The sequence below is a fragment of the Onychostoma macrolepis genome, chromosome 16 (assembly GCF_012432095.1).
Source record: "Onychostoma macrolepis isolate SWU-2019 chromosome 16, ASM1243209v1, whole genome shotgun sequence".
Lineage (NCBI taxonomy): Eukaryota > Metazoa > Chordata > Actinopteri > Cypriniformes > Cyprinidae > Onychostoma > Onychostoma macrolepis.
In genome coordinates, this window is record NC_081170.1 from 32,319,171 (window position 1) to 32,332,821 (window position 13,651).

General features: G+C 40.6%; 1 pseudogene; it reads left to right on the plus strand.

The window, feature by feature from the left end:
• Positions 1-12,404: 12,404 nt before the first annotated feature.
• On the plus strand, positions 12,405-13,397 carry LOC131522477 (uncharacterized; annotated as a pseudogene).
• Positions 13,398-13,651: the final 254 nt, after the last annotated feature.

A 13,651-nucleotide genomic window follows, 5' to 3' on the forward strand; every position in this document is an offset into this window, starting at 1 on the left:
AGCGAAGATGATGTGCGGCAGGTCTTCAGAAAGAACAAAAGAAGGAAAGCACCAGGCCCAGACAGTGTGTCACCAGCCTGCCTAAAAACCTGTGCTGACCAGCTGACCCCCATCTTCACGCATATCTTCAACAGATCACTGGAGCTCTTTGAAGTCCCCTCACGCTTAAAACGCTCCACCATCATCCCCGTCGCAAAGAAACCCAAAATTACTGGACTTACTACAGACCTGTGGCTCTAACGTCTGTGGCCATGAAATCATTTGAAAGACTGGTTTTGGCTTATCTGAAGGACATCAATGGACCCTTACTGGACCCCCTGCAGTGTGCCTACAGATCAAACAGGCCTGTGGATGATGCAGTCAATATGGGACTGCACTTCATCCTGCAGCATCCGGACAGACTAGGGACTTATGTGAGGATCCTGTTTGTAGACTTCAGCTCCGCTTTTAACATCATCCCGGACACTCTTCAGAATAAACTAACTCAGCTCTCCGTGCCCACCTCCATCTGTCAGTGGATCACCAGCTTCCTGACAGACAGGCAGCAGCTAGTGAGGCTGGGAAAATTCTCTTCCAGCACCCACACCATCAGCACTGGAGCTCCTCAGGGCTGTGTTCTCTCCCCACTGCTCTTCTCCCTCTACACCAACAACTGCACATCTAAAGACCCCTTTGTCAAGCTCCTGAAGTTTGCAGACGACACCACAGTCATCAGTCTCATTCAGGATAGTGACGAGTCTGCCTGCAGACAAGTGGTTAAGGAGCTGGCTGTCTGGTGCAGTCTTAACAACCTGGAGCTTAACACGCTCAAAACTGCTTAACACGCCCCCCTGCACCCTGCAGTTTCTTCCCTGAGGCAATCCATCTCATGAACACTTGACATTAAATGTGGAACACTATTATACATTATTTATTCACCACACATACTTATTTTTTCATTCAAATTTGCACATATTAGACCTGTACACACATAATTCTCTATATTATATATTGTGTTTTTGCTATTTACATTTACATTTATGCATTTAGCAGACGCTTTTATCCAAAGCGACTTACATTGCATTCAAGTTACAGTTTTTACATTTTATCAGCTCTTGCTTTCCCTGGGAATCGAACCCATGCTCTTGGCGTTGCTAGCGCCATGCTCTACTATTTGAGCTACTATTTTGTACATCGCCTATTTCTATATTTGTATATTATTATTTTATTATGTGTGTCCTGTCCTGTTGCTGTCTTTCTGTTGCACTGTGGAGCTTTTGCCACTATAATAAATTCCTCGTATGTGTAAACATACCTGGCCAATAAAGCTCATTCTGATTCTGATTCTGATTCATTTACACTCAATATGTTATTATTGTGTACTGTTTTATAATGTACTACAATACTGAGGTGCAGATAATTGCCACTATTTGCAATAAGTAGTATAAATTGCTACGAATTTTCGGCGATTCCGTGATGCCACCACAGATTTGGGGTTAATTACGTCCGTGAACATTACATGGAATTCTGTGAGATCAGGTTGCAACTAGTTGGGTTTTTCCCAAACGACAACATGATGAATGCTACTCATCTAAGAATGTTTAGACCATGTTTATTATTAATACTCTGTTCACAAATAGATTTTAATAGCGTGCTAAACAATAATAATTAGTTTCTCAGATATAAAATATCATTTTTTATAGTACAAAGTACATAGTTTTATTGTACAAAGCATGCTTGAGTCTGTGGCTACAGAATCATATCATAGGCTACTGTAAAATCATACATACTAGACTATATGACTACAAAATCATAGTTGGGTTTTTCCCAAACTATAATTCCTGACTACAATGTTTGAAATCGTGTAAAACATTTTGAATATGATAGGCAATTCATTGTATTTAAATTGCTTACGGCGCAATGATGTTTTCATGCTTTATATAAAACAATAAAAGTAATATGAGTGTACACTGTAACATGATGAATGCTACGAGTCTAAGTATGTTTAGTACATGTTTATTATTAATAGCCTACTCTGTTCAGAAATAGATTTTAATAACGTGCTAAACAATAATAATTAGTTTCTCAGATATAAAATTTCTTTCTCTTTTTTTTTAATAATAGTACAAATCATGTGTGAGTCTATGGCTACAAAACATATATGTGTATATATATATATATATATATATATACACAGATGTTCCTGATATTAACATGATCACAATTTTTTTTTTTTTTTTGGTTGTTTGTATTTTATTGAATCAGATACCTGCACCACATATGTATCCTGATGTCTCTTGTGTTTTGAACTGTTTTCTTGAACTGTTTTCCTCTGAGAGCGCTGTACCAACATCAGATGTTCAACTACACTGATATTCTATGTTAAAAGAAGCTCCTTTTCTACTGATTATGTTTTTTTTTTCTTCTTGAATCCATGGAAAGTAGAAACACTTAAAAACACATAAATATCAGGTATGATTCACTTGTTGAACAGAATCTGTTGCAGGAATGACTCAAAGTCTGTTCACATCTCTGTGGTTAGATCAGTGTGCACAATAATGTGTCTTTGACCTTCATTATGTATGTTTTGATTTATACTGTGTTGTAAATAAAATACAAATAATAATTCTCGGGAGGGGGAAATCGGGGCTAAATCGGGCTAAAAATCCTGTAGTGTGAGCCAGGCATTAGTGTAAATAGAATCTAATTGCTATTTACACTTAGCGTAAATAGCATCTATTGTTATTTACACTTGGTACACTCTATCGCCAAATATCGCTGCCAAATAAAAAAAGGCATGATGTAGTAGTTAAAACTTGAAGCATAGCTGACTTTTCAGAAAAGCCAACATTTTTAAAGCAAATTATTTAACTCGCATACAGTATGCGAACTGAATAAATAATTTATCTAGGGTCAAGGTTTTTTTTTTTTTTTTTAAATATGACAGGCATTCATTTTTTTTCTTTCATTTTTTTTATCATCACTATAATATTTTAAGATGTTTCATAATTCTTACGTCTATTTGCATATACATAGCAAATTATTTAACCCATATACAGTATGCAAACTGAATAAATTATTTGCAAGCAAGAAGTAAATAAATGTGAAAACAATCCAATGAAGCAAATAATAATTTGGGATAATTCCTGCAATATCAAGAAAAAAAAAAAAGGAAAGAAAGAAAAAAGATCATATTTGATTCACTTATGCATTTTATGTTTAAAGCTCTGGTATGCTGCAGGTTAAAAACTTGATCTATGAATTATCATGGTGTGTCCTTGATCAAGGTACTTAACCTCTGGTTACTCCAGGAGGACTGAGTCTGTTATACTGTAAGTGTACTGTAAGTAAATGGTGCAGGCAGTGTCCGCTAAATTACTACTTCATCTCCGACACTTGAGCTTCTCACCCGCTGTGACTTTACTTCACCATCGAGGCCCCTGAACACCATGCGATCACCCTTCTGCATCTCCTCACTTACTTACGGTAAGTGCCACATACAATCCTCTTCTGAGTGCGTAATCCTGTTTTGTACACACACAGTTTGGTTATTTACTGAAGTGACAACAGCTTTCTATGACTCAATTCACTTCAATCACTGCAAAAACTTCCCTTTGGAACCTTTATTTTAAAGAGTGGAAAAAAAAAAAATAAAATAAAAATTGCCTCTCTGTAGTACCTTTTTTGTCTCTGTAGTAGTATCATAGCTTCCACCAGCCCTGAGGTCTAGGGTTAACATGTATGTTATGATCCAGACAAAGTCTGCTTAAAGAAGCATCTTAACAAGTATGAACAAGCTTGCATCTGTTGACAACAGTTTACTAACAATTGCAAGACAACAATACACCAGTCACTAGGCTCAGTCTCAGATGGCAACCACACAGCCTGCCCACAATCCATTCACTGACCATCTGATATACACTGCACAGATACAAGCTGCTACAATGATTATTTGTGAGAAAGAACTACACTGAAACAACCTAAATATGGTTACATATTTTTTTTTTCAAGTCAAAAATATCATGTTGAATCCAATGACAGTATAGTATAGACAGTATAGTCATTGGATTGCCAACGTTTGTCAGGTTAGTCCAATTTTTGTAAGATATTCAGAGTTTTGTTCTTAGATATGTCTGTGAAATAATCTGTACCAATTAGCCTACTTTTGGACAGAAATGAGTCTAAATACATTCTTCACCATTATTATTATTATTAGTAGAAGTAGTAGAGATTTACCCCTTCATAATTTTCTATGCACTATTATCTTTAACTTATTTTAATTTATAGGTAATAAACCAATATATCAATGCTGCACCAGGTGAGCAAGTTTACTATGTCCGAAAAGCCATACACATGGAACTGGTTATGTAATGCAACCATCAAAATGTATTAGTTTACAAATCATATGATATGGAAAAAGTGTTTTCAGGTCATAATATGGACAAGCAATATGGAAAAAACTGCACTAAATTAAGTCTTTATCAGTTGATACAAGATAGATTATGGGATCACAAAAATGCAATTCATACTAGAAACAAAGATTACCCCATGGCAGTACGTTATGCATCTGTACATGACTCAAATACGTCTACTTTAAGAATCATTGGTTTGGAAGTTGTAATTGGATCTATTAGAAAGGGCGATAGACTACAAAGACTTCTACAAAGGAAAGCCTTTTGGAATTTTCAGTTAAAAGCCACCATTTTTCCTGGTTTGAATAAGGAATTAGATTTAACTTCATATTTGTGAAATGACTCATCATTATGATTTTTATTTGTATGACTGTTTTCCTTTTTTGGGGGGATGTGATTATACCTTGTAAAAGTTTATGATATTATGTCCCCCCTTGTAATGGTTATTTTGGTAGCTTCCTTTTTTACTGAGCTATTGATTATATCTACACCTGTGATCAATTTTGTATCTGACACACTCTGAGGAAGGCTGGATCCGTTTTATATATATTAGGGGTGGCATGGTACATGTATTCGTCCCGAACCATCACGGTACGGGCATCTCGGTTCGGTGCATGAGGCCTTACGACGAATACAGGCAATTCACCCCCAATCCAGAAGGGGGTGCCTGCAGTAATGCAACGCTGTTTCATAACCGTCAGCAGAAGAACAGCAAATGCAGAGTTGCGCACTTGAAAACAGAGCCCCCTAGACAGTGACCATGTGCTGATTCTGAATGCGTCTCTTACATAGACTGACAAAGGAGTATACTTTAAAGGCTTGCGCACTCAACTGTTTGCGAAATGGAGCTTTGTGCTGGTGTATCCTACGTCTCTCATTCGGCACAAATCCAAATATTCCATAATATTTTCATATTTGTGATGTAACGTATCTGAATGCTAAACTATTATTTATTATATAAATTATAGGCTTTGTACTTCAGTCGCATTCCAGCGGTGACACAGAGGCAGGCATGCTGATGTTTGGTTCACTGTATTTTATTTTGATAATGTACCAACTGCGCTGTCAAGTTAGCAATGCTGGAACTGATTGTTTTTGTTTGTTTGTGTGTGTGTGCGCGCGCTCCGGCGCGATCACTTCAACTGTTTCCTTATACCAGCAGAATCAACTTTAAACACTTATTGTCTTATTAATAATCACTGTATAAAGGACTGCTTTTATTTGTGTACACTCACAATGAAAACAAAACAGATTTTATATATATATAACATGTAATATTATTTAGTATTTTCACATCTAGATGGACATTTTTTTTTAATTAGCACAACTGTCTGTTGTAGCATGTCTGAATATGTGGGCTACACATTAATAGGCCTGTGGAGAGAAAAAAACAAAAATAAATAAATAAATATTTAAATACCTTTGAAAAAAAAAGAACTGATGTATTTTGTATTTAAATACATTTAATCTTACTACTTTTATATTTTCAAAATACATACAGTCATGGCCAAAAAGCCCTTTTCGGCACCCTTGGTAAATATGATCAAAGAAGGCTGTGAAAATTAATCTGTATTGTTAATCCTTTTGATATTTCATTTTAAAAATTCACAAAAATCTAACCTTTCATTGGATAATAAGAATTTAAAATGGGGGGAAATATCATTATGAAATAAATGTTTTTCTCTAATACACATTGGCCACAATTAACGGCACCCTTTTGTTCAATACTTTTTTAAACCTCCATTTGCCAGTTTAACAGCTCTAATATTTCTCCTATAATGCCTGATGAGGTTAGAGAACACCTGACAAGAGATCAGAGACCATTCCTTCATCCAGAATCACTCCAGACCCTTTAGATTCCCAGCTCCATGTTGGTGCTTCTTCTCTTCAGTTCACCACTCATTTTCTACAGGGTTCAGGTCAGAGGACTGGAATGGTCAGCAGAAGCTTGGTTTTGTGCTCAGTGACCCATTTTTGTGTTGTTTTTGAGGTTTGTGTTTGGATTATTGTACGGTTGGAAGATCCAAACATGGCCCATTATAAGATTTCTGACAGAGTCAGTCACTTACTGATTTTTTTATCTGTTGGTATTTGATAGAATCCATGATGCCATGTGTCTAAACAAGATGTCCAGGACCTCCAGCAGAAATATAGGCCCACGACATAAAAAATACAGCAGTATATTTCATTGTACACATGGGGTACTTTTTATCCCTGTGTTCACCAAACCCATGTTGAGCGTTTACTGCTAAAAAGCTAATTTTTTAGCCATTTGATGTTGCAGTCGTGTCTGATAACTGAATATGCTGGAGTTTGTTTTTGGATGAGCTAGGAGAATTTTTCTTGAAACAACATGTGGTGATGTAGGTGCTGTTTGACATTTTTTAAGGTTTTATAGACTACTATTTCTGTTTTCGAACTATTTTCTGCTATTCCCCAGCTGTGGTCCTTGGAGAGTCTTTAGCCACTCAAACTCTCCTTCTCACCGTGCAGTAGGATGATATAGACACATGTCCTCTTCCAGGCAATTTCGTAACATATTATGTTGATTGGAAATTCTTAATTATTATCCTGATGGTGGAAATGGGAATTTTCACTGCTCTAACTCTTTTCTTAAAGCCACTTCACTAATTTGTGAAGCTCAATTATCTTTTGCTGCACAATTAATTGATTGTGATGGATGATTAAGGGAATTTGGGCTTTGTTTTCCCTCCTATTATATTTCTGTGAAACAGGAAGCCATGGTTGGATAATTTCATGTTCATAATCACCCTGGAGTGCTCAAAATTGGGAATATGAATGGGAATATACTTCAAAGATATTTTACTCATGAGAATTTCTAGGGGTGCCAATAATTGTATCTAACGTGTATTTGAGAAAAACATATTTTATAATGATATTTCCCCCCATTTTAAATTCTTATTATCCAATGAAAGGTTAGATTTTTTGTGAATTTTTTTAAATAAAAGATCAAAAGGATTAACAATGCAGATTAATTTTCACAGCCTTCTTTGATCATATTTACCAAGGGCGCCGATATTTTTGGTCATGACTGTAAAATACTCTTTGCCAATCAACCTCTTTTTTTAGACTGCTGAATTCCTGTATCAACTAGTTCAAACCTCAAACATGCCACTTTCATGCATGTGAGCTGCAGCTGTATGGAGAGTCCATCTAGAATTGGGTAATGAAATTTTCTGGATTCCTGTAAGGAAATAAGGAATAATACTGCCTTCGTGTGCAATCAAAATTTCCTACTTCCGATTTCAGAAGTCCTGATTACAAGCATGTTGCATTAAAGTGCTTTGCTTTTGGAAAGAATAGGATTCATGAAGGATGTCAGGTTTCCTGGGAAAATCTTATTAAAGCCAAAATCGTAGATATTTAAGATATTTAATTTTGAATAAAATGTAGCATCCCATTCGCTGACAACTATATTCACGGTGCTATCTTTATAGTTAGCTTGTTGATGATTCTGGATTTTCAGTCAAATACATGCTGTTTTGTTGTGTATAAACCACACAAAATGCTTGAAATTATCATTTCACTATTATGTGCATGACTTTAACATTATAACAAGGTGATCTTGCTTTTGAGGGGGAAAAAATCATACCTGTCCCAGCAGCTTAAAAAAAAAAAAAGAAGAGCACTAGCAAGGGAACATAGCATTAGCAATAGTCAGTCTTGTTAGTTTTTTTTTTTTTTTTTTTTTTCAGATTTTGGTTTTATCAACTAGCTAGTCAAATGGGTTCATTAAACTTTAACCATTACTGCTTACTATGGCGATATAACAATATATATGTCGGCGATAGGGTTGGGTATCTTTTTAATTTTATGAATTCCGATTCCAGTTCCGATTCTGCTTATCGATTATAATTCTTATCGATTCCTAATTCCGATTCCAATAAGATAAAAAAATTTCCATATATTTATTTTTATTTATTTATTTTTTTTAAGTCAGACATTTAGATGTCAAACATATTTATTCTGTCTTTTGCCTACGGTTTTAACAAAAAAAAAAAGAAAAAAAATCACAGAAATAAAATAACTAGACTTGAATATAAATTTCAAACATTAAATTGTTAAAGACAAGTAAACAGTAAGTAATAAAATAGGAACAAACAGATCAATTAGCAATAGCATAAATAAATAAAACTAAACAAATGTCAGGTACAGAAATTGAAATCAAAAGTTTAAAAACACTGCATATTTTTTCTTTTCATGAATAAAATATTGATTAATCCTCATTAAATTTACGAAAGGTATTCAGTCAGTTAATGATTTTCTTTTGATCTTTGATTAATGACAGGCAGCGTATTCATAGGCTGCTGTCTCTTTAACACCGAACGCACGCCGATCTAAAAATACTGTACACGTGCGTTTTCTTTCTCATCTATTTAAGTTCACTTAAGACAAAAAAAACAAAAACGGCTGTGTTTATGATGATATACTGACGTAATTCATGCATACTGGTCGATAAATGTGAAAGAAGTCAGTTCCGTCCCAGAACAACCTTTTCTGCAATGGAAATGCACGGAACGGTTCGAGAAAGGACACAAACCGGAAACCCGCATCGGGACCGTTGTTCTCTGAGCTCGTGCTTCAGATGTGTGCAATGCACGCAAACAGTGAGCAAGTCCTTTCCCTTCCTGTACTTAAATAGTTGAAAATCACATTAAAATGCGAACGCGGGAATCGTTAAGCGGAATCGAAATGCACGTGTCTTATTGAATACCCTGTTCTTGGAAATTTCGAACCGGTTCTAAAATGGAACTGGTTCTCAATACCCAACCCTAGCGATGATATAAAGTGTAAATCGACTGAACTTTTTTTATATCATTTATATATCATCATGGTATGCAAATATATCTGTGGAGCTTTTAGTGGGCAGGAGCTATTGACACGTCAGAACGATAAACTTGGATAAATGAGTAATAGGTAGCTTTATGTGTGTGTGTACCCCAAGACAAATATACAGTAACTATAATGTTAATAATTAAGATATAAAAAAAAGGGCATACTCACTCTAGGCACAGCTGCCTGTACTAAAGCCCAAGCGCAATTGTCCTTTCGCTAAGTGACAGATATCAGAGGATTATTACAGAGGCAGCTGAGGTCAATGGTGGAAGTTGCAGCTTTACTCACAAACTAAAATACCCATTTATCAATAAGATGAGAACCAGACCCATTATGATTCTAAGTGATGTTTTATTAACACATTTCGGGAGGGGCGCGCGCAGATAATTAACACGGCCAATTCCTCATCAGCAATCACACGGTCTATCCTATCAGCCGAGAGGAGACTTCTATAAATAGCCCAAGCCATCTTACCTTCATTCTCTCTACAGTATTTCAGCATTGGTACTCCCAATCGCCACAATGTCAGAGATCGAAATGTTCGCAAACGACGACTCCCTTGACGCCCAGGATCCTCCGGTGCCTCCCGGTGCCGCTCAGCACACCAGCGCCCGCCAAGACAATGCAATCGAGCCCGCAGCTACACCGTGGGGCCACTGGCCCTCCCGAGCCAACTCTTGCTCCTCGAGACGCCGAGTCACACCCTCGACTCCTCCTTCCAGGCATCCTCCACCTTCTCCCGCATCCTCCTATGCCTCAGGCAGCTCCTCCATCCCCGCTATCGAGAAGTGGACAGTCTTAAGCCTAAGACAAGCGCTGAACAACGCCGACGTTTACTTCTCACGGCGGATGAACAAGGCGGAGCTCTACAGCCTCTATTCATCTCTCCAGCCAGGAAAACCATCACCGACTCTTACTCCTCCATCAAAAACTGCCGACAAACCGAGTCCGGCCCGCAGCAGCCTGTACTCATGGCCCGATCCAAATACCACGCCCACAAGGAAGGGCCTCCGGTCTTCAAGCCGCCGTAGCAGGCCCTCGGCAAGCCTGGGCCATGCCCCGGACTCCATCGCTACTAGCCCTAGCCCGTTTGCCTCCGTTAGAGGCTCAGGCGCAAATGCCCTCCATTCTCTCCTTCCCTCCTTTCTTTCCTTCCGGCCTCGCTCCCGGAGCTGACGCCAGCGTGAGGCAGCCTCCGCAAGCAGCTCTAACGGCCGCTATTCCTTCTCCTCTTCCTCATCCTCAGGCTCACCCTTCGTTCACGCTGGCATCCACCATACCGATGCCCGTCCCACCGAACGCCCCTGCCCTGGAACCACCCCCAGTCTCTCGCAGCATCAGGTCACAGATCCTACAGGTGCGGACATAGACCTTTTTTCTCTCCTGTCACCACTTTCACCACCTTCTTCAGACCGCCAAATTGATTGTGGTGATTTCTCCGTCACACTTAAAAATACAGCACATAATCCGTCACGCATTTTATCATTTTCTGAATTCACCATCGCCTTCACCCGTTACTCCGAAGTAATTTGCACAGCTTTTCCACTCAGGAGACGTGAGCTCAGCGACTATCTCGCAGTAGTCGCCGAGCTCGCGTTATCATATGGATACTTCTACACCTATCACAAGCTGTTTTCAGCAAAATGCGCCATCCGGGTGGCCCAGTGGAACCAGTGTCCTTACTGGGGGGCTCTGGACACTGAACTCCACAATAGAGTTTTCTTAGGCTGCCGCAACGTCACATGCTCAGTCTGCCGTTCCGTCACCCATTCCACCACAGCATGCCCCCTCATCACCCCGCTCATCCCTCCTTGCCCCGAACCGCCTCAGCGCAAATCAACCAGCTATGTCCCATGTCACCTAAACACTACAGCCGACCCACCACCCTCCCTTCCAGACCACTGACACCACCCCTCTTCCTTCTCCAACAATCAGGTCTGCTCCAACTTCAACGGTGGCAGGTGCACAAGGCAGCGCTGCCGCTATATGCACGTCTGCAGCTTTTGTGGCAGCGCACATGCCCGGATCATATGCCCGGTGTTTAAATCTACCATTAAAAATGATAAACCCTATTTATCGACTCCCGTGCATATTTACCGTTGAATTGTCTCATCACCCTGACACCAACTTTACCGATTTTTTTACTATCTGGTCTCACCCACGGCTTTATTCCCGGCGTCGAAAGTCTCCCGCATCAAAGCATCATTTGTGCCAACCTCCAGTCCGCCCTTGCCGAACCCGACACAGTCGATCTCTTAATTAAAAAAGAAGTCGAGTCAAACTTTATGATCGGCCCCTTCAATGTTCCCCCCTTCCCCTGTTTTCGTGTCAGTCCGATCGGCGTCGCTACCCGAAAATTTTCAGGTAAAAAACGTCTAATAATTGATCTCTCATCTCTGCACAACTCCCCCTTCCCGAGCATTAACAGCCTCATTCCGCTCGAATAATTTTCTCTCCACTACCACGACACTGACCAAGCCATAACCCTGATTAAAGACGCGAGTCGCGGCGCTTGGCTGGCCAAAGTCGACATCACCTCTGCCTTCAAGGTAATGCCCATCCATCCAGATTTTTGGCATTTATTCGGCATACGCTGGCACGAATTTGAGGATCACTTATCTTTATCTAGCTCGTGTTGCAATGAGCTCAGGTTATGGGTGAACTTCCTCGAACAATGTAACGGCTTATCCTTCTTCTATAACAGCATGGTTTCCCGCCCCGACGACATCCGATTATTTACGGACGCCGCCTGCTCCTGCGGTTTCGGGGGATTCTACCAAGGCCGCTGGTTTGCATCTACGTGCCCGCCCCCCCCCCCCCCAGCTGTCAGATTTGCCGCAGTCTCTCTCATCCTCAGCACTGTTCGAATTATATCCTCTCATCGCCGCAGCGGCTCTGTGGAGGAAAGAATGGTCCACCACCAGCATCGTGGTGCACTGCGATAATGAAGCGGTCGTGCATTGCATAAATAAAGGCCGGTCTCATTCCTCCGCATTAATGCCCCTTTTAAGACGTCTCATTTGGATTTCAGCATGCGACCAATTCATTTTAAATGCAAAACATGTCCCCGGATCCAAAAATCAAATAGCTGACTCTCTCTCTCGGTTTGCTTTCCAGAAATTCAGGCTGCTGGCGCCGGATGCCTGACCCACTCCACTAAGGAATCTCCTAGATGCCTCCCTCAGTTCTATCCTCCAGGCAGTCTCCCTCAGGACTCTTCGATCCTACTTAACTGCTTGGAACAGTTTTAAAAATTTTCACAATTCCTTCAACCTGCCTTTTCCTGGCTCACCATCACCTCGTTCATCTCCCATCTCAACGCCAACAAAAACCTCCAGGCTAGCTCCAACAAAGGCTAGCTTAGAGGAGTCAAATTTTTCCACAAGCTTATGTTTGGCTCACCCTCCTCAGGAATAGCCAGCTCTCAGACATCCATGCTCATTAAAGGCATCCAAAGAGCCCAACCCAACCGCCCAGACGCTAGACAGCCAATGACTCTAGAGATCTTAACCAAATGCATTTCCACCCTCCGCAGAGGCTACCATTCTACGCACACCGCCGGCACGCTCGACACCATGTTCATATTGGCCTTCTTCGGTTTCCTCAGATGCTCGGAACTCACCATCACATCCAACTTCAATCCAAAAATCCACCCAACCTTTTCAGACCTATCAGTGCTAGAGACCGAAGCAATCTCTTATTTCATTAAGCAAAGCAAGACAGACCAAGCAAGAAGAGGCCCCATCATTTACATCTTCAATCTTCAGTCACCAATCCAACCTTACCAAGCCCTCTTAGCCTACCTGCATTACAGGAGCCCGCAGGCCAAACTCCCATCTGACCCGCTTTTCGTCGACGACTCTGATCGTCCCGCCACACGTTTCTGGTTCCAAAAACACCTCAAGTCCATTCTACTGCTATCTGGCATCCCAGCAGATCATTACTCCAGCCACTCCTTCCATATAGGCGCAGCAACCACAGCCACCCAAAAAGGCCTCTCCCAGCCCCAGATCCAGGCACTCGGCCGCTGGACGTCAAAGGCTTTCAAGACCTACATTCGTTCAGACCGCTTCCACATCAGAGAAGCTCAACGAACCCTCATCAGCCGACCCCTTTAGCGCCTCGTTCACTCGAACTTCAGACTCACCATAGCCATCCTTTTTAACACCATCAAATCCATCCGCAGCGGCTCATCTTCACATCAACCATCTCAGCAGCTCCCCGCTCCCGCAGGAGCCTTATTTTTCCCCACTGCGCAGCAGTGCCCGCTCCCGCAGGAGCCTGTATCTCTACTTCCCGCTCCCACAGGAGCCTGTATCTCTACTTCCCGCTCCCACAGGAGCATGTATCTCTACTTCCCACTGCCGCAGCAGTGCCCACTTCCGCAGAAGCCTCATTCTCTT